General features: G+C 48.5%; 1 protein-coding gene across 1 annotated transcript in view; it reads right to left on the reverse strand.

Moving 5' to 3' along the window:
• The window catches only part of LOC123767801 (thrombospondin type-1 domain-containing protein 7B), a 1,125,288-nt gene that overhangs the window by 763,886 nt on the left and 338,380 nt on the right, over positions 1-23,022 (reverse strand). The window lies entirely within an intron of this gene.

The following is a 23,022-nucleotide window of genomic DNA, read 5'->3' on the forward strand; positions in this document are numbered from 1 at the left end:
TCACTGCACTCACAAATGATTACTCAATGCACGAACATAGACATATATAATATAGATAAATCAGACCTCAATAAATAGTAAATAAATAGTTACTGGGCCCATAGCCTAACTTCCAAATACTGGCATAATATTATATATAATTTCTCACTATATGTTCACATTAAAGTCTCATGAAAGACATTCTCAACACAGTAAATTCATCACTTATCCGGGTGCCTGTACACACCAATAATAATATATATAAGTATCGTGAGTACTCTTGATAGTACTATTCTGCACACTGGTGACTTACTGTGACATAGGTGAGCCTTGCTCACGACATACAAAATCCTCTGGCTAAATAATATAGCCGAATAATATAGCTGACTAAAGGGGAATGGGGAGGGAAACTAGAACCACCTACTTCCACCTATCCTCCGATGAGAGTTGAGTTGTAGCTCCTGGTCCTCGTGTCGGGAACGCCCCCACACACACGTTGTCGTGTCCTCCGGGAACCCACTCGCTGTCCCACCGTTAGCGCGTCGTCTCCGTGCCTTCTTCCCAGCAGGTCCGTGCTCCTCCTCGACTTCTTGTAGGGTTGGAGTCGGTCTCCTGGCCGTCGACTTCTCTCAGCTACGGCTGCCTGCCTACTTCTCAGCTGCAGTCGTCCGGATTCCCAAATAGTCCTCTTCTTCCTCTGCTACCCTGTGGCTCTGGTCGGCCACTACGCCGTCACGAATGGGTGAACTGCCTCAGACGTCGCCAACGTCACTGCACAGACTTCACTTCTTCTTGCACAGTACCTGTCCTGGAGCACTTGTTGCTCAATAACCGTCGATTCCCTCTCTGGTTCAACACATGAACTAAGGAACACCTCACAGAGTACTGGCAGACTTCAGGTGACGCGTAAAATCCACGGGAGCGGGAAACAACTGTCAAACTGACAGGACCAATCATCGCACGTCCAACCTCCTTGACGTGTCATGTCTGACTGATGGCGCCAACGCGGCGCGCTGCCCGGACCCCCTTTCCTTTGTGACGTCACTTTCGCCACGGGAGGTTTTCATTGGCTCCCGGTGCCACATTGCTGTCGGTGACCAATCCGGTGTCACTGACGTCACACAGTTTTGGCGGGGAAACAGGAGAGCCAGCGCCATCTTGGCTTCCTAAAGGGCCTAAACCACAGGCCAAAATATCATTGTTTCACAAATTTCTCGACACTCCGAGCACACTCTACTCTCCCACATATATCAAATTGATGCCTGCGACGTAGAGAACGCTTGGGTAAAGTGGACATGACTCTTACTGCAGGCGTGGGAGAAATATAAGGGGGGGAACACCGTCACAATATATATATATATATATATATATATATATATATATATATATATATATATATATGTATATATATGTATATATATATTTATATATATGTATATATATATATATTTATATATATATATGTATATATATATGTATATATATATATGTATATATATATGTATATATATGTCGTACCTAGTAGCCAGAACTCACTTCTCAGCCTACTATTCAAGGCCCGATTTGCCTAATAAGCCAAGTTTTCCTGAATTAATATATTTACTATAATTTTTTTCTTATGAAATGATAAAGCAACCCTTTTCTCTATGTATGAGGTCAATTTTTTTTTATTGGAGTTAAAATTAACGTAGATATATGACCGAACCTAACCAACCCTACCTAACCTAACCTAACCTATATTTATAGGTAAGGTTAGGTTAGGTAGCCAAAAAAAGCTAGGTTAGGTTAGGTTAGGTAGGTTAGGTAGACGAAAAAACATTAATTCATGAAAACTTGGCTTATTAGGCAAATCGGGCCTTGAATAGTAGGCTGAGAAGTGCGTTCTGGCTATTAGGTACGACATATATATATGTATATATATATGTATATATATATATATGTATATATATATATATATATATATATATATGAGTCACCCCAGAAGTGACTCGAACCCATACTCCCAGGAGCAATGCAACTGGTAACTACAGGGCGCCTTAATCCGCTTGACCATCACGGCCGGACAAAAGGAAGTGATAGCCGAAGCTATTTGAACCACTTCCCCGCCGGCAACTCGGATGGTAATCTTGGGCATAGCATTTCACCAAATCACCTCATTCTTTGGGGCACACGTGAGGAACACAAATGCGAGCAAGCCTGAATGGTCCCCAGGACTATATGCGACTGAAAACTCACACCCCAGAAGTGACTCGAACCCATACTCCCAGGAGCAATGCAACTGGTAACTACAGGGCGCCTTAATCCGCTTGACCATCGTCCTGGGGACCACTCAGGCTTGTTCGCATTTGTGTTCCTCACGTGTGCCCCAAAGAATGAGGTGATTTGGTGAAATGCTATGCCCAAGATTACCATCCGAGTTGCCGGCGGGGAAGTGGTTCAAATAGCTTCGGCTATCACTTCCTTTAGTCCGGCCGTGATGGTCAAGCGGATTAAGGCGCCCTGTAGTTACCAGTTGCATTGCTCCTGGGAGTATGGGTTCGAGTCACTTCTGGGGTGTGAGTTTTCAGTCGCATATAGTCCTGTGGACCATTCAGGCTTGTTTGCATTTGTGTTCCTCACGTGTGCCCCAAAGAATGATGTGATTTGGTGAAATGCTATGCCCAAGATTACCATCCGAGTTGCCGGCGGGGAAGGGGTTCAAATAGCTTCGGCTATCACTTCCTTTTGTCCGGCCGTGATGGTCAAGCGGATTAAGGCGCCCTGTAGTTACCAGTTGCATTGCTCCAGGGAGTATGGGTTCGAGTCACTTCTGGGGTGTGAGTTTTCAGTCGCATATAGTCCTGGAGACCATTCAGACTTGTTCGCATTTGTGTTCCTCACGTGTGCCCCAAAGAATGAGGTGATTTGGTGAAATGCTATGCCCAAGATTACCATCTGAGTTGCCGGCAGGGAAGTGGTTCAAATAGCTTCGGCTATCACTTCCTTTTGTCCGGCCGTGATGGTCAAGCGGATCAAGGCGCCCTGTAGTTACCAGTTGCATTGCTCCTGGGAGTATGGGTTCGAGTCACTTCTGGGGTGTGAGTTTTCAGTCGCATATAGTCCTGGGGACCATTCAGGCTTGTTCGCATTTGTGTTCCTCACGTATGCCCCAAAGAATGAGGTGATTTGGTGAAATGCTATGCCCAAGATTACCATCCGAGTTGCCGGCGGGGAAGTGGTTCAAATAGCTTCTGCTATCACTTCCTTTTGTCCGGCCGTGATGGTCAAGCGGATTAAGGCGCCCTGTAGTTACCAGTTGCATTGCTCCTGGGAGTATGGGTTTGAGTCACTTCTGGGGTGTGAGTTTTCTGTCGCATATAGTCCTGGGGACCATTCAGGCTTGTTCGCATTTGTGTTCCTCACGTGTGCCCCAAAGAATGAGGTGATTTGGTGAAATGCTATGCCCAAGATTACCATCCGAGTTGCCGGCGGGGAAGTGGTTCAAATAGCTTCGGCTATCACTTCCTTTTGTCCGGCTGTGATGGTCAAGCGGATTAAGGCGCCCTGTAGTTACCAGTTGTATTGCTCCTGGGAGTATGGGTTCGAGCCACTTCTGGGGTGTGCGTTTTCAGTCATATATGTATATATGTATATATATATATATATATATATATATATATATATATATATATATATATATATATATATATATATGTATATATATGTATATATATATAAGGCACAACTCTCCTAAACACGAGAGTGAAGTATACAACTTTAGAACACTTTCCCACCAGGAGACTCGAACCCTAGCCAGCACAGAAGCCTTCCAGCAACTGGCATAACAGGTACGCCTTAACCCACTCCACCACCTGCTCAGACCCTTAAAAGAGATGGTAATTTCGGAGTATTTATATACCCCAAAGATCACCACCTCCCAATAGCACTAGAGCAAGTGAGGGATCATTTATACGTTTATTTCATCAAGTCCCTGTTAATATGGGAAGACACAGTGTCTATGCTTAAGGCACAACTCTCCTAAACACGAGAGTGAAGTATACAACTTTAGAACACTTTCCCACCAGGAGACTCGAACCCTAGCCAGCACAGAAGCCTTCCAGCAACTGGCATAACAGGTACGCCTTAACCCGCTCCACCACCTGCTCAGACCCTTAAAAGAGATGGTAATTTCGGAGTATTTATATACCCCAAAGATCACCACCTCCCAAGAGCACTAGAGCAAGTGAGGGGTCATTTATACGTTTATTTCATCAAGTCCCTGTTAATATGGGAAGACACAGTGTCTATGCTTAAGGCACAACTCTCCTAAACACGAGAGTGAAGTATACAACTTTAGAATACTTTCCCACCAGGAGACTCGAACCCTAGCCAGCACAGAAATTAATACTCTGAAATTACCATCTCTTTTAAGGGTCTGAGCGGGTTAAGGCGTACCTGTTATACCAGTTGCTGGAAGGCTTCTGTGCTGGCTAGGGTTCGAGTCTCCTGGTGGGAAAGTGTTCTAAAGTTGTATACTTCACTCTCGTGTTTAGGAGAGTTGTGCCTTAAGCATAGATACTGTGTCTTCCCATATTAACAGGGACTTGATGAAATAAACGTATAAATGACCCCTCACTTGCTCTAGCGCTCTTGGGAGGTGGTGATCTTTGGGGTATATAAATACTCCGAAATTACCATCTCTTTTAAGAATCTGAGGAGGTGGTGGAGCGGGTTAAGGCGTACCTGTTATGCCAGTTGCTGGAAGGCTTCTGTGCTGGCTAGGGTTCGAGTCTCCTGGTGGGAAAGTGTTCTAAAGTTGTATACTTCACTCTCGTGTTTAGGAGAGTTGTGCCTTAAGCATAGACACTGTGTCTTCCCATATTAACAGGGACTTGATGAAATAAACGTATAAATGACCCCTCACTTGCTCTAGTGCTCTTGGGAGGTGGTGATCTTTGGGGTATATAAATACTCCGAAATTACCATCTCTTTTAAGGGTCTGAGCAGGTGGTGGAGCGGGTTAAGGCGTACCTGTTATGCCAGTTGCTGGAAGGCTTCTGTGCTGGCTAGGGTTCGAGTCTCCTGGTGGGAAAGTGTTCTAAAGCTGTATACTTCACTCTCGTGTTTAGGAGAGTTGTGCCTTAAGCATAGACACTGTGTCTTCCCATATTAACAGGGACTTGATGAAATAAACGTATAAATGACCCCTCACTTGCTCTAGTGCTCTTGGGAGGTGGTGATCTTTGGGGTATATAAATACTCCGAAATTACCATCTCTTTTAAGGGTCTGAGCAGGTGGTGGAGCGGGTTAAGGCGTACCTGTTATGCCAGTTGCTGGAAGGCTTCTGTGCTGGCTAGGGTTCGAGTCTCCTGGTGGGAAAGTGTTCTAAAGTTGTATACTTCACTCTCGTGTTTAGGAGAGTTGTGCCTTAAGCATAGACACTGTGTCTTCCCATATTAACAGGGACTTGATGAAATAAACGTATAAATGACCCCTCACTTGCTCTAGTGCTCTTGGGAGGTGGTGATCTTTGGGGTATATAAATACTCCGAAATTACCATCTCTTTTAAGGGTCTGAGCAGGTGGTGGAGCGGGTTAAGGCGTACCTGTTATGCCAGTTGCTGGAAGGCTTCTGTGCTGGCTAGGGTTCGAGTCTCCTGGTGGGCAAGTGTTCTAAAGTTGTATGTATATATATATATATATATATATATATATATATATATATATATATATATATATATATATATAATATATATATATATATATATATATATATATATATATATATATATATATATATATATATATATATATATATATATATATATATATATATATATATTATTAAATATGACCGAAAAAGTAAGATTAATAATTCTAACACGAATTTTCTCAATCTTTCGTACATTTCTTTTCACTGTTGGAGGTAATTCAAAAATCAATTCTCCAAAATTCATTTTTATTTCTAGTCTGACGCGACACTTGAGCGCGTTTCATAAAACTTATTACATTTTCGAAGACTTTAGTTAACACATACACAACTGAATAGAACTATATTCTACCCACCTCAAGACTCCGCTCCAATATAGAAGCATCAAGAAATATGGACCAATAGGCTTTCTACAATCACTTCTATTCAATACCCATTGTTTTATGTTCTGGCTTGTGTTGATGAAATTAATACCTTATTAAATACCACCTCACCCCATCCACCTCACTCAAATGTAGATATAAACAAAATCGGAGATGTGTAAGTTCTATTCAGTTGTGTATATGTTAACTAAAGTCTTTGAAAATGTAATAAGTTTTACGAAACGCGCTCAAGTGTCGCGTCAGACTAGAAATAAAAATGAATTTTGGAGAATTGATTTTTGAATTACCTCCAACAGTGAAAAGAAATGTACGAAAGATTGAGAAAATTCGTGTTAGAATTATTAATCTTACTTTTTCGGTCATATTTAATAATATATGTCTACAGGAAAGATTGCTACCAAAATATACTAATATATATACATATATATATATAATATATATATATATATATATATATATATATATATATATATATATATATATATATATATATATATATATATATATATATATATATATATATATATACATACATACATTCTTGAATGTATATACATGCTTGAATATACAAGCTTGAATGGTCCCAAAGCATATATGTGACTGAAAACTCCACACCTCAGAAGTGACTCGAACCCAACAGCCAGGAGCACACTGCAACTGGTGAACATGGTACCTTAACCATTCGACCAACCATGACCGTACAAATAAAGAAGGTAGCCGAGGCTATTTTCCCCACTGACAGCACTTGGTGGAACTCTTGGGCACAGTTATTTCATCGAATCACCTCACTTTGTGCGGCCACGTGAGCAGCACAAATGCAAACATGCTTGAAGGAGCGAACTTCAAGAGAGACGTAATTTCATCTGTACAATCACGTGTCGCTAGGGATAGCCGACTTGGACAGGAATAAACAGGTCATAATTGCTGGACGCAATCTATGTTCTACTTTGGCAACTAAGTTGTGATCTGTTTCCATATTGTAGATAGCAAATTAACCCATTTCTTACTGATTTCTAATAATTTATAAATATGTTATTCCAATAATGTGTATACTAACAATATATAATTTACCTACCAAAAAGGAAGTGTAAGGGATTTAATAGAAGTTTTACAGTCCACTTCTCTAAATTAATTTTGAATCTGTTATTGAATTTATTATTTGAGATCCATAGATCACTAGTTTTCTGATTCCATTCATTTATGGTCTTCATAAATGCTGAATATCATTATATTGTAAAGCGAATTCCCCCACACCTTGTGACCACTGGTGAGATGCTTGGAGCCCTGTGACCGGTGTTGAGGTGCTTGGAGCCCTGTGACCGGTGTTGAGGTGCTTGGAGCCCTGTGACCACTGGTGAGGTGCTTGGAGCTTTGTGATCACTGGTGAGATGCTTGGAGCCCTGTGACCACTGGTGAGGTGCTTGGAGCCCTGTGACCGCTGGTGAGGTGCTTGGAGCCTTGTGACCGCTGGTGAGGTGCTTGGTGCCTTGTGACCGCTGGTGAGGTGCTTGGAGCCTTGTGACCACTGGTGAGGTGCTTGGAGCCTTGTGACCACTGGTGAGGTGCTTGGAGCCTTGTGACCACTGGTGAGGTGCTTGGAGCCCTGTGACCACTGGTGAGGTGCTTGGAGCCTTGTGACCACTGGTGAGGTGCTTGGAGCCCTGTGACCACTGGTGAGGTGCTTGGAGCCTTGTGACCACTGGTGAGGTGCTTGGAGCCTTGTGACCACTGGTGAGGTGCTTGGAGCCTTGTGACCACTGGTGAGGTGCTTGGAGCCCTGTGACCACTGGTGTAGTGCTTGGAGCCTTGTGACCGCTGGTAAGGTGCTTGGAGCCCTGTGACCACTGGTGTGGTGCTTGGAGCCCTGTGACCACTGGTGTGGTGCTTGGAGCCTTGTGACCGCTGGTAAGGTGCTTGTAGCCCTGTGACCACTGGTGAGGTGCTTGGAGCCTTGTGACCGCTGGTGAGGTGCTTGGAGTCCTGTGACCACTGGTGAGGTGCTTGGAGTCCTGTGACCGCTGGTGAGGTGCTTGGAGCCCTGTGACCACTGGTGAGGTGCTTGGAGCCTTGTGACCGCTGGTGAGGTGCTTGGAGCCCTGTGACCACTGGTGTGGTGCTCGGAGCCTTGTGACCACTGGTGAGGTGCTTGGAGCCTTGTGACCACTGGTGAGGTGCTTGGAGTCCTGTGACTTCTGGTGAGGTGCTTGGAGCCCTGTGACCGCTGGTAAGGTGCTTGGAGCCCTGTGACCAATGGTGAGGTGCTTGGAGCCTTGTGACCGCTGGTGAGGTGCTTGGAGCCCTGTGACCACTGGTGAGGTGCTTGGAGCCCTGTGACCACTGGTGAGGTGCTTGGAGCCTTGTGACCACTGGTGAGGTGCTTGGAGCCTTGTGACCGCTGGTGTGGTGCTTGGAGCCTTGTGACCACTGGTGAGGTGCTTGGAGCCCTGTGACCACTGGTGAGGTGCTTGGAGTCCTGTGACTTCTGGTGAGGTGCTTGGAGCCCTGTGACCACTGGTGAGGTGCTTGGAGCCCTGTGACCACTGGTGAGGTGCTTGGAGCCTTGTGACCACTGGTGAGGTGCTTGGAGCCCTGTGACCACTGGTGAGGTGCTTAAAGCCTTGTGACCACTAGTGTGGTGCTTGGAGCCCTGTGACCATTGGTGTGGTGCTTGGAGCCCTGTGACCACTGGTGAGGTGCTTGGAGCCTTGTGACCACTGGTGTGGTGCTTGGAGCCCTGTGACCACTGATAAGGTGCTTGGAGCCTTGTGACCACTGGTGAGGTGCTTGGAGCCTTGTGCCCACTGGTGTGGTGCTTGGAGCCTTGTGACCACTGGTGTGGTGCTTGGAGCCCTGTGACCACTGGTGTGATGCTTGGACACATGTGACCAATGGTGAGGTGTTTGGAGCCATGTGATCGCTGGTGTGGTGCTTGGAGCCCTGTGACCGCTGGTAAGGTGCTTGGAGCCCTGTGACCTCTGGTGAGGTGTTTGGAGCCATGTGATCGCTGGTGTGGTGCTTGGAGCCCTGTGCCCAATGGTGAGGTGCTTGGAGCCTTGTGACCGCTGGTGAGGTGCTTGGAGCCCTGTGACCACTGGTGAGGTGCTTGGAGCCTTGTGACCACTGGTGAGGTGCTTGGAGCCCTGTGACCACTGGTGAGGTGCTTGGAGCCTTGTGACCACTGGTGAGGTGCTTGGAGCCCTGTGACCACTGGTGAGGTGCTTGGAGCCCTGTGACCACTTGTGAGGTGCTTGGAGCCTTGTGACCGCTGGTGAGGTGCTTGGAGCCTTGTGACCATTGGTGTGGTGCTTGGAGCCCTGTGACCACTGGTGAGGTGCTTGGAGCCCTGTGACCACTGGAGAGGTGCTTGGAGCCCTGTGACCACTGGTGAGGTGCTTGGAGCCTTGTGACCACTGGTGAGGTGCTTGGAGCCTTGTGACCACTGGTGAGGTGCTTGGAGCCCTGTGACCACTGGTGTGGTGCTTGGAGCCCTGTGACCACTGGTGAGGTGCTTGGAGCCTTGTGACCACTGGTGAGGTGCTTGGAGCCTTGTGACCACTGGTGAGGTGCTTGGAGCCCTGTGACCACTGGTGAGGTGCTTGGAGCCCTGTGACCACTGGTGAGGTGCTTGGAGCCCTGTGACCACTGGTGAGGTGCTTGGAGCCCTGTGACCACTGGTGAGGTGCTTGGAGCCCTGTGACCACTAGTGAGGTGCTTGGAGCCTTGTGACCACTGGTGAGGTGCTTGGAGCCCTGTGACCACTCGTGTGGTGCTTGGAGCCTTGTGACCACTGGTGAGGTGCTTGGAGCCTTGTGACCACTGGTGTGGTGCTTGGAGCCCTGTGACCACTGGTGAGGTGCTTGGAGCCCTGTGACCAATGGTGAGGTGCTTGGAGCCCTGTGACCACTGGTGTGGTGCTTGGAGCCCTGTGACCACTGGTGAGGTGCTTGGAGCCCTGTGACCACTAGTGAGGTGCTTGGAGCCCTGTGACCACTGGTGTCGTGCTTGGAGCCCTGTGACCAATGGTGAAGTGCTTGGAGCCCTGTGACCAATGGTGAGGTGCTTGGACCCATGTGACCAATGGTGAGGTGCTTGGAGCCATGTGACTGCTAATGAGGTGCTTGGAGCCCTGTGACCACTGGTGTGGTGCTTGGAGCCCTGTGACCACTGGTGAGGTGCTTGGAGCCCTGTGACCAATGGTGAGGTGCTTGGAGCCCTGTGACCACTGGTGAGGTGCTTGGATCCCTGTGACCACTGGTGAGGTGCATGGAGCCTTGTGACCACTGGTGAGGTGCTTGGAGCCCTGTGACCGCTGGTGAGGTGCTTGGAGCCTTGTGACCACTGGTGAGGTGCTTGGAGCCCTGTGACCACTGGTGAGGTGCTTGGAGCCCTGTGACCACTGGTGAGGTGCTTGGTGCCTTGTGACCACTGGTGAGGTGCTTGGAGCCCTGTGACCACTGGTGAGGTGCTTGGAGCCCTGTGACCACTGGTGAGGTGCTTGGAGCCCTGTGACCACTGGTGAGGTGCTTGGAGCCCTGTGACCACTGGTGAGGTGCTTGTAGCCTTGTGACCACTGGTGAGGTGCTTGGAGCCCTGTGACCACTGGTGAGGTGCTTGGAGCCCTGTGACCACTGGTGAGGTGCTTGGAGCCCTGTGACCACTGGTGAGGTGCTTGGAGCCTTGTGACCACTGGTGAGGTGCTTGTAGCCTTGTGACCACTGGTGAGGTGCTTGGAGCCCTATGACCACTGGTGAGGTGCTTGGAGCCCTGTGACCACTGGTGAAGTGCTTGGAGCCCTGTGACCACTGGTGAGGTGCTTGGAGCCCTGTGACCACTGGTGAGGTGCTTGTAGCCTTGTGACCACTGGTGAGGTGCTTGGAGCCCTGTGACCACTGGTGAGGTGCTTGGAGCCCTGTGACCACTTGTGAGGTGCTTGGAGCCCTGTGACCACTGGTGAGGTGCTTGGAGCCCTGTGACCACTGGTGAGGTGCTTGGAGCCCTGTGACCACTGGTGAGGTGCTTGGAGCCCTGTGACCACTGGTGAGGTGCTTGTAGCCTTGTGACCACTGGTGAGGTGCTTGGAGCCCTGTGACCACTGGTGAGGTGCTTGGAGCCCTGTGACCACTGGTGCGGTGCTTGGAGTCCTGTGACCAATGGTGAGGTGCTTGGAGCCCTGTGACCACTGGTGAAGTGCTTGGAGCCCTGTGACCACTTGTGAGGTGCTTGGAGCCCTGTGACCACTGGTGAGGTGCTTGTAGCCTTGTGACCACTGGTGAGGTGCTTGGAGCCCTGTGACCACTGGTGAGGTGCTTGGAGCCCTGTGACCACTTGTGAGGTGCTTGGAGCCCTGTGACCACTGGTGAGGTGCTTGGAGCCCTGTGACCACTGGTGAGGTGCTTGTAGCCTTGTGACCACTGGTGAGGTGCTTGGAGCCCTGTGACCACTGGTGAGGTGCTTGGAGCCCTGTGACCACTGGTGCGGTGCTTGGAGTCCTGTGACCAATGGTGAGGTGCTTGGAGCCCTGTGACCACTGGTGAGGTGCTTGGAGCCCTGTGACCAATGGTGAGGTGCTTGGAGCCCTGTGACCACTGGGGAGAGTCTTGGAGCCTTGTGACCACTGGTGAGGTGCTTGGAGTCCTGTGACCAATGGTGAGGTGCTTGGAGCCATGTGACCACTGGTGTGGTGCTTGGAGCCCTGTGACCAATGGTGAGGAGCTTGGAGCCTTGTGACCACTGGTGTGGTGCTTGGAGCCCTGTGACCAATGGTGAGGTGCTTGGAGCCTTGTGACCACTGGTGTGGTGCTTGGAGCCTTGTGACCACTGGTGTGGTGCTTGGAGCCCTGTGACCAATGGTGAGGTGCTTGGAGCCTTGTGACCACTGGTGAGGTGCTTGGAGCCTTGTGACCACTGGTGTGGTGCTTGGAGCCTTGTGACCAATGGTGAGGTGCTTGGAGCCTTGTGACCACTGGTGTGGTGCTTGGAGCCTTGTGACCACTGGTGTGGTGCTTGGAGCCTTGTGACCAATGGTGAGGTGCTTGGAGCCTTGTGACCACTGGTGAGATGCTTGGAGCCTTGTGACCACTGGTGTGGTGCTTGGAGCCTTGTGACCAATGGTGAGGTGCTTGGAGCCTTGTGACCACTGGTGAGGTGCTTGGAGCCTTGTGACCACTGGTGAGGTGCTTGTAGCCTTGTGACCACTGGTGTGGTGCTTGGAGCCTTGTGACCACTGGTGTGGTGCTTGGAGCCCTGTGACCACTGGTGAGGTGCTTGGAGCCCTGTGACCACTGGTGAGGTGCTTGGAGCCCTGTGACCACTAGTGAGGTGCTTGGAGCCTTGTGACCACTGGTGAGGTGCTTGGAGCCCTGTGACCACTGGTGTGGTGCTTGGAGCCTTGTGACCACTGGTGAGGTGCTTGGAGCCTTGTGACCACTGGTGTGGTGCTTGGAGCCCTGTGACCACTGGTGAGGTGCTTGGAGCCCTGTGACCAATGGTGAGGTGCTTGGAGCCCTGTGACCACTGGTGTGGTGCTTGGAGCCCTGTGACCACTGGTGAGGTGCTTGGAGCCCTGTGACCACTAGTGAGGTGCTTGGAGCCCTGTGACCACTGGTGTCGTGCTTGGAGCCCTGTGACCAATGGTGAGGTGCTTGGAGCCCTGTGACCAATGGTGAGGTGCTTGGACCCATGTGACCAATGGTGAGGTGCTTGGAGCCATGTGACTGCTAATGAGGTGCTTGGAGCCCTGTGACCACTGGTGTGGTTCTTGGAGCCCTGTGACCACTGGTGAGGTGCTTGGAGCCCTGTGACCAATGGTGAGGTGCTTGGAGCCCTGTGACCACTGGTGAGGTGCTTGGATCCCTGTGACCACTGGTGAGGTGCATGGAGCCTTGTGACCACTGGTGAGGTGCTTGGAGCCCTGTGACCGCTGGTGAGGTGCTTGGAGCCTTGTGACCACTGGTGAGGTGCTTGGAGCCCTGTGACCACTGGTGAGGTGCTTGGAGCCCTGTGACCACTGGTGAGGTGCTTGGAGCCTTGTGACCACTGGTGAGGTGCTTGGAGCCCTGTGACCACTGGTGAGGTGCTTGGAGCCCTGTGACCACTGGTGAGGTGCTTGGAGCCCTGTGACCACTGGTGAGGTGCTTGGAGCCCTGTGACCACTGGTGAGGTGCTTGTAGCCTTGTGACCACTGGTGAGGTGCTTGGAGCCCTGTGACCACTGGTGAGGTGCTTGGAGCCCTGTGACCACTGGTGAGGTGCTTGTAGCCTTGTGACCACTGGTGAGGTGCTTGGAGCCCTGTGACCACTGGTGAGGTGCTTGGAGCCCTGTGACCACTGGTGAGGTGCTTGGAGCCCTGTGACCACTGGTGAGGTGCTTGGAGCCTTGTGACCACTGGTGAGGTGCTTGTAGCCTTGTGACCACTGGTGAGGTGCTTGTAGCCCTGTGACCACTGGTGTGGTGCTTGGAGCCCTGTGACCACTGGTGAGGTGCTTGGAGCCCTGTGACCACTGGTGAGGTGCTTGGAGCCCTGTGACCACTGGTGAGGTGCTTGTAGCCTTGTGACCACTGGTGAGGTGCTTGGAGCCCTGTGACCAGTGGTGAGGTGCTTGGAGCCCTGTGACCACTTGTGAGGTGCTTGGAGCCCTGTGACCACTGGTGAGGTGCTTGGAGCCCTGTGACCACTGGTGAGGTGCTTGTAGCCTTGTGACCACTGGTGAGGTGCTTGGAGCCCTGTGACCACTGGTGAGGTGCTTGGAGCCCTGTGACCACTGGTGAGGTGCTTGGAGCCCTGTGACCACTTGTGAGGTGCTTGGAGCCCTGTGACCACTGGTGAGGTGCTTGGAGCCCTGTGACCACTGGTGAGGTGCTTGTAGCCTTGTGACCACTGGTGAGGTGCTTGGAGCCCTGTGACCACTGGTGAGGTGCTTGGAGCCCTGTGACCACTGGTGCGGTGCTTGGAGTCCTGTGACCAATGGTGAGGTGCTTGGAGCCCTGTGACCACTGGTGAGGTGCTTGGAGCCCTGTGACCAATGGTGAGGTGCTTGGAGCCCTGTGACCACTGGGGAGAGTCTTGGAGCCTTGTGACCACTGGTGAGGTGCTTGGAGTCCTGTGACCAATGGTGAGGTGCTTGGAGCCATGTGACCACTGGTGTGGTGCTTGGAGCCCTGTGACCAATGGTGAGGAGCTTGGAGCCTTGTGACCACTGGTGTGGTGCTTGGAGCCCTGTGACCAATGGTGAGGTGCTTGGAGCCTTGTGACCACTGGTGTGGTGCTTGGAGCCTTGTGACCACTGGTGTGGTGCTTGGAGCCCTGTGACCAATGGTGAGGTGCTTGGAGCCTTGTGACCACTGGTGAGGTGCTTGGAGCCTTGTGACCACTGGTGTGGTGCTTGGAGCCTTGTGACCAATGGTGAGGTTCTTGGAGCCTTGTGACCACTGGTGTGGTGCTTGGAGCCTTGTGACCACTGGTGTGGTGCTTGGAGCCTTGTGACCAATGGTGAGGTGCTTGGAGCCTTGTGACCACTGGTGAGGTGCTTGGAGCCTTGTGACCACTGGTGTGGTGCTTGGAGCCTTGTGACCAATGGTGAGGTGCTTGGAGCCTTGTGACCACTGGTGAGGTGCTTGGAGCTTTGTGACCACTGGTGAGGTGCTTGTAGCCTTGTGACCACTGGTGTGGTGCTTGGAGCCTTGTGACCACTGGTGAGGTGCTTGGAGCCCTGTGACCACTGGTGAGGTGCTTGGAGCCCTGTGACCACTAGTGAGGTGCTTGGAGCCTTGTGACCACTGGTGAGGTGCTTGGAGCCCTGTGACCACTGGTGTGGTGCTTGGAGCCTTGTGACCACTGGTGAGGTGCTTGGAGCCTTGTGACCACTGGTGTGGTGCTTGGAGCCCTGTGACCACTGGTGAGGTGCTTGGAGCCCTGTGACCAATGGTGAGGTGCTTGGAGCCCTGTGACCACTGGTGTGGTGCTTGGAGCCCTGTGACCACTGGTGAGGTGCTTGGAGCCCTGTGACCACTAGTGAGGTGCTTGGAGCCCTGTGACCACTGGTGTCGTGCTTGGAGCCCTGTGACCAATGGTGAGGTGCTTGGAGCCCTGTGACCAATGGTGAGGTGCTTGGACCCATGTGACCAATGGTGAGGTGCTTGGAGCCATGTGACTGCTAATGAGGTGCTTGGAGCCCTGTGACCACTGGTGTGGTTCTTGGAGCCCTGTGACCACTGGTGAGGTGCTTGGAGCCCTGTGACCAATGGTGAGGTGCTTGGAGCCCTGTGACCACTGGTGAGGTGCTTGGATCCCTGTGACCACTGGTGAGGTGCATGGAACCTTGTGACCACTGGTGAGGTGCTTGGAGCCCTGTGACCGCTGGTGAGGTGCTTGGAGCCTTGTGACCACTGGTGAGGTGCTTGGAGCCCTGTGACCACTGGTGAGGTGCTTGGAGCCCTGTGACCACTGGTGAGGTGCTTGGAGCCTTGTGACCACTGGTGAGGTGCTTGGAGCCCTGTGACCACTGGTGAGGTGCTTGGAGCCCTGTGACCACTGGTGAGGTGCTTGGAGCCCTGTGACCACTGGTGAGGTGCTTGGAGCCCTGTGACCACTGGTGAGGTGCTTGTAGCCTTGTGACCACTGGTGAGGTGCTTGGAGCCCTGTGACCACTGGTGAGGTGCTTGGAGCCCTGTGACCACTGGTGAGGTGCTTGGAGCCCTGTGACCACTGGTGAGGTGCTTGGAGCCTTGTGACCACTGGTGAGGTGCTTGTAGCCTTGTGACCACTGGTGAGGTGCTTGGAGCCCTGTGACCACTGGTGAGGTGCTTGGAGCCCTGTGACCACTGGTGAGGTGCTTGGAGCCCTGTGACCACTGGTGAGGTGCTTGGAGCCCTGTGACCACTGGTGAGGTGCTTGTAGCCTTGTGACCACTGGTGAGGTGCTTGGAGCCCTGTGACCACTGGTGAGGTGCTTGGAGCCCTGTGACCACTTGTGAGGTGCTTGGAGCCCTGTGACCACTGGTGAGGTGCTTGGAGCCCTGTGACCACTTGTGAGGTGCTTGGAGCCCTGTGACCACTGGTGAGGTGCTTGGAGCCCTGTGACCACTGGTGAGGTGCTTGTAGCCTTGTGACCACTGGTGAGGTGCTTGGAGCCCTGTGACCACTGGTGAGGTGCTTGGAGCCCTGTGACCACTGGTGCGGTGCCTGGAGTCCTGTGACCAATGGTGAGGTGCTTGGAGCCCTGTGACCACTGGTGAGGTGCTTGGAGCCCTGTGACCACTTGTGAGGTGCTTGGAGCCCTGTGACCACTGGTGAGGTGCTTGTAGCCTTGTGACCACTGGTGAGGTGCTTGGAGCCCTGTGACCACTGGTGAGGTGCTTGGAGCCCTGTGACCACTTGTGAGGTGCTTGGAGCCCTGTGACCACTGGTGAGGTGCTTGGAGCCCTGTGACCACTGGTGAGGTGCTTGTAGCCTTGTGACCACTGGTGAGGTGCTTGGAGCCCTGTGACCACTGGTGAGGTGCTTGGAGCCCTGTGACCACTGGTGCGGTGCTTGGAGTCCTGTGACCAATGGTGAGGTGCTTGGAGCCCTGTGACCACTGGTGAGGTGCTTGGAGCCCTGTGACCAATGGTGAGGTGCTTGGAGCCCTGTGACCACTGGGGAGAGTCTTGGAGCCTTGTGACCACTGGTGAGGTGCTTGGAGTCCTGTGACCAATGGTGAGGTGCTTGGAGCCATGTGACCACTGGTGTGGTGCTTGGAGCCCTGTGACCAATGGTGAGGAGCTTGGAGCCTTGTGACCACTGGTGTGGTGCTTGGAGCCCTGTGACCAATGGTGAGGTGCTTGGAGCCTTGTGACCACTGGTGTGGTGCTTGGAGCCTTGTGACCACTGGTGTGGTGCTTGGAGCCCTGTGACCAATGGTGAGGTGCTTGGAGCCTTGTGACCACTGGTGAGGTGCTTGGAGCCTTGTGACCACTGGTGTGGTGCTTGGAGCCTTGTGACCAATGGTGAGGTGCTTGGAGCCTTGTGACCACTGGTGTGGTGCTTGGAGCCTTGTGACCACTGGTGTGGTGCTTGGAGCCTTGTGACCAATGGTGAGGTGCTTGGAGCCTTGTGACCACTGGTGAGGTGCTTGGAGCCTTGTGACCACTGGTGTGGTGCTTGGAGCCTTGTGACCAATGGTGAGGTGCTTGGAGCCTTGTGACCACTGGTGAGGTGCTTGGAGCCTTGTGACCACTGGTGAGGTGCTTGTAGCCTTGTGACCACTGGTGTGGTGCTTGGAGCCTTGTGACCACTGGTGTGGTGCTTGGAGCCTTCAGTTGGAATTTTCCAACATCCAAATACTAATCCCAAGTACGATATGAGGTTATTTCTTGTACTAAGTATTATAATTTGCTAATACTACTAACCAGTAGTGTAGTGGAATTCAATTTATTAAACTGAGGCGCACCAGGGACATTTGTCCCTGGTGACTAGCATCTTCATGTAAGACATTTTTGCAATTATTTAAGATCTTAATTTTTTAATGTGTCTTTGTCTTTATTCTTAACTCTCGCTGTGCCATCATGGCTATCGAGTCTTAACACTTTGCATCCTGTGGTGATTGAATTCTAATAATGGCAGTTGCTTATCTGAAGCAGATTTAAGATCTCATGAAATTTTTATGCAGTTACCTTATGTCAGACATCTGCAGCAGCTGGAGGAGGTATTCGAGCAAAATTCGGTGATGAGTTTCACTTACGAGATGGAGAGTGATGGATGGCTGCCCTTTCTAGATGTCGCAGAAAGTCACAGAGAAGAATGGTGGCTTCTACACTGCAGTCTACAGTAAGGAAACGAACATTGGAATGTGACTTAATGCCAACATTGACTGCGGAGACAGGTACAAGAAGAGTGTCGTCAATGCTTACGTCGACTGAGCTCTCACTCACAGCTCAGGTTGGTAGCAGGTCTATGAAGAACTCTGCAGAGTAAGGCAGATCCTAGTCAACAATGGCTTCTCTGACGGTTATTTTGAAGACGTCATCAAAAGAAAGGTGAAACGCCATGCAACCTCTGAAGAATCAACTAACACAACAATTGTACTTCCTACTAGACTGTTTTACAGGAACTTCTTTTCAACAGCTCACAAAACGGAGAAAAGTGTCCTGAAAGATATTATTAATAGGAACGTTATCCCTACTGACACAAATCATTAGATATAATTAACAATTTACTACAAAAACAAGAAACGGCCAACCTACTCATGAAGGACTCTTCGGACACCAAACAAAACGCCTTGAATGAAATCAACGTCGTCTATGCCTTCACATGCCCACTTAGGGACTGTCAGCCCTAAAGATCTCAGTACGTAGAAAAGACAACAACGTCTCTTTCTAGGCGGTTAACAATGAATAAACAACAAGGCTCCAACAAGGAGCATCTAATGTCCTCGCACAACCAGACCATCACCAGAGATATCTTAACAAGCAACACAGAAATTAACCACAGATACAACAATAACAGGAGGCTCGACACCAGCGAGGCCCTACACATCAAAAAGCTTAAACCAGCATTCAACAGCCAATTTACACATAATTACATTCTACCACTTCAAGACCCCAAACCAGCGCAGAAGCAATCAAATAAAATGTATACCCATGGGGTATATACCCTATACATATACTCATTGTTTCGTGTTCTGTCTTTTCCCAATGATTTGTTTCCTGTCACCTCACCTAAAAAAATTGTATGTTATCACCTCACTCAAAAACAAAAATATGCATGAAACGGCTTATTTTTCATGAAAAGCATGAGCAATATCCTGAAAGCACATGAGCAGTACATTGCTCAACATAATAGGCCTATTACACCTGATTAATCATTGTATGTGCTTCGTCCCCTATTTTCGCCTCACCTTTTCCTTTATTCTACTTGTCTTCACCTGACCTCGTACTGGTATAAATCCAACGCACTTCGTATTTACTTCTGAGTTATTTCAGATTGAAAGGTCTAGTTCGTCAGGTAAGGCATCATCTATTTTTTCCATCTTGCTGCTTGAGTCATTGTTGGTGAGTCAGAGTTGAATGAGGAAGTTGAGTGGAACTGGCTCTTGAAGCAAATAGATTTGCTAACCTTTTTGCTTCTTGCTCTGGATGAACATGATATGGCAGAGGTGGAGGCGATTTTCCGAGGTGGAGACTGTCTCATGGAACAATTCATGAAGCTCAAGTTACCAAATGCCAAATTGCTTAACTATGCAGACGACTTTGTGGTCATTATCAATGGCAAAGGCGCCAGGAACCATGCACAAAAATGCCTAGTTAACAAATCAGCATGTGACTCACAGAGGCTCAAAGCAGTCATAGAACGACAAACGGAAACCATCTCAAGATTTACAACGACTCACATCTTCACAGATGGATCAGTTGATAAAGAAAGAGGTTCTGCTGGGGCATCAGTTTACACTACCAACCATGAAGCTTACTGGAGAATGAATAGTGAGTGCTCAACACTGCAGACAGATCTATATGCCCTGAAGGAGGCAATAAAGTATACAATTGAGAATAATTTACATGACGTCCTCATTCATACCGACTCTAAATCTTCGTTCCAGGCATTGTTATCCAGTCAACACAGATAATATATAACTCCTCACAGAAATCCAACATATAGGAAAATAAGTCCATAATCTAGGGCTGTCAATCAACTTAAATTGGACACCAAGTCACATTGGCATAGATGGTAATGAAAAGGCAGACTCACTAGCAAAAACTGCCACTGCTCTACCTGTTGTTCAGTTTCAAATACCTCCAAGTTTTTCACAGATTAAGGACCAAATCAAAAAGAAAACACTCCCAACTATAAAAAGTCGCTACAGAGCGAAAGTAGCGGATGGAAGATACACTGCGATATGGTACGAACAAGCCACTGGGTACTATTCTTTCAAGCCTGACAAAAAGATATCCAGAGACATTGCAGTAGCCATACACAGACTCAGACTTGGTTACAAGTGCTGCTGGGAGGTAATAAACCCAATAATTAGAGTGTGTCGAATCTGTGGAACAGAAGCAGAGTTTCAACTATTGCACTACTGGAATGTGAAGCTACTGAAGCCCTGCGCATCAAACTCAACATTAATCCAACAATAGCAGCTGCATTAGATGCACATTTTACAGCCACTACAATGATTAGAAAAGCCATTAAAGAATGGGACTCATTAGTGAACATTCTTCACCGACATCTGCCACCAAGATGTTATTAAAACACGACTAAAACAGAAGTGAAAAAGAAACAGCGAAAAGGGAGGAAACCCCACCTCCATTTAACACTTTGACCAAAATACCAGAGTAACAAGGTCATCGCGAATAATCGAACTCAATTACAGGCTCGCCATAGCCCGTGCTACATGGACATTTCGTTCTGAGTAGCTAAATCTAAAACAACAACAACAACGTATTTACTTATCACTTGAGAATGAACCATGTAGGTTCAAAACGTTGTGCAATTTTATAATAAGTGAAATACATTCTACAGTTATTTACTTCTTTATCGTCACCTTGAAATCGAACATGACTTTTGGAGAACTCCTCTTCCAACTAAACCCTGATGCGAGAGCACTAGCTAGAGATACAGAAGCCCTAAACCAGAAAATAGTTATACTGTCATATTCAATGAGACATGTATAAAAGAAAATCTGCTGTGAGTATACACCTATATATATATATATATATATATATATATATATATATATATATATATATATATATATATATATATATATATATATATATATATATGTCGTACCTAATAGCCAGAACGCACTTCTCAGCCTACTATTCAAGGCCCGATTTGCCTAATAAGCCAAGTTTTCATGAATTAATGTTTTTTCGTCTACCTAACCTACCTAACCTAACCTAACCTAGCTTTTTTTGGCTACCTAACCTAACCTTACCTATAAATATAGGTTAGGTTAGGTTAGGTAGGGTTGGTTAGGTTCGGTCATATATCTACGTTAATTTTAACTCCTATAAAAAAAAATTGACCTCATACATAGAGAAAAGGGTTGCTTTATCATTTCATAAGAAAAAAACTATAGTAAATATATTAATTCAGGAAAACTTGGCTTATTAGGCAAATCGGGCCTTGAATAGTAGGCTGAGAAGTGAGTTCTGGCTACTAGGTACGACATATATATATATATATATATATATATATATATAATATATATATGTCGTACCTAGTAGCCAGAACGGACTTCTCAGCCTACTATGCAAGGCCCGATTTGCCTAATAAGCCAAGTTTTCATGAATTAATTGTTTTCGACTACATAACCTACCTAACCTAACCTAACCTAACTTTTTCGGCTACCTAACCTAACCTATAAAGATAGGTTAGGTTAGGTTAGGTAGGGTTGGTTAGGTTCGGTCATATATCTACGTTAATTTTAACTCCAATAAAAAAAAATTGACCTCATACATAATGAAATGGGTAGCTTTATCATTTCATTAGAAAAAAATTAGAGAAAATATATTAATTCAGGAGAACTTGGCTTATTAGGCAAATCGGGCCTTGCATAGTAGTCTGAGAAGTGCGTTCTGGCTACTAGGTACGACATATATATATATATATATATATATATGTCGTACCTAGTAGCCAGAACGCACTTCTCAGCCTACTATGCAAGGCCAGATTTGCCTAATAGGCCAAGTTTTCATGAAATAATGTTTTTTCGACTACCTAACCTACCTAACCTAACCTAACCTAACTTTTTCGGCTACCTAACCGAACCTAGCCTATAAAGATAGGTTAGGTTAGGTTAGGTAGGGTTGGTTAGGTTCGGTCATATATCTACGTTAATTTTAACTCCCATAAAAAAAAATTTACCTCATACATAATGAAATGGGTAGCTTTATCATTTCATAAGAAAAAAATTAGAGAAAATATATTAATTCAGGAAAACTTGGCTTATTAGGCAAATCGGGCCTTGCATAGTATGCTGAGAAGTGCGTTCTGGCTACTAGGTACGACATATATATATATATATATATATATATATATATATATATATATATATATATATATATATTACATTTTCAAAGACTTTAGTTTACAGATACACAACTGAATAGAACTTACGCATCTCCGATTTTATTTCTACATTTGAAATATACGAATATTAAAGCGCACGACCCAGCAGCAAGGAATCAAGCCTTCACGATAAAATATCGCCAGGATCTGATTCGTGATCAGATATACAAGGCAGAGAATGAAATCAAAGACAACAAAACGCAACTACTTCATGCTACAAATGAGTGGAGAAATAGCAACATCGACGAAAGTATCCGTACCCGCATTGAACAACACCTCGACATCCTCACAGACCGATATCACCTCAGCACTGAAACAAGGATTATCAAGAAACTAACAACATTATATGGAGGACCTATGGCAATTCCACGACCAAGAGATGGCTTCCTGAACCTTGCAGGAATTAACCTCACTGAGGACCAAGTCACTCTCCTTAATCTGGGCTTAAACTGTCATGTTATGTCCAGACCGAGTGAGATGGCCCGGAAAGTAGAGTTGGAAATTCTGTTGGACGACATATTCGACCTCGAGACACAAAAGAAGGTCACTACCAAAGATACCTTACAAGCAGAACTTATTGCAGAAGGAGGAAAGAATCGAGGCAATTACAGAAGCACCATACTGTCCCCCGAGCTCAAAGCGGCAGCTAAAAGCCTTCGTGAGAACAAGGAGATAGTTGTCAGGAGAGGTGACAAGTCGCCAATATATGTCATTCTTAAAAAAGACGAATATCTGGCGAAAATGAACATCATACTCTCTGACCAAACTAAGTTCCAAAGGGTAACGAAGCACACTACAGCCGAATTAAAAGCAAAGGTCAACAAACTGATCGAAACTGTGAACGCCAAGAAATCTGGACTCCACCTGCCAAAGATCATTGGGGAATATAAACCTGGATATGCGTATGGAAATGTCAAGACACACAA

Source organism: Procambarus clarkii, chromosome 67 (assembly GCF_040958095.1).
Source record: "Procambarus clarkii isolate CNS0578487 chromosome 67, FALCON_Pclarkii_2.0, whole genome shotgun sequence".
Lineage (NCBI taxonomy): Eukaryota > Metazoa > Arthropoda > Malacostraca > Decapoda > Cambaridae > Procambarus > Procambarus clarkii.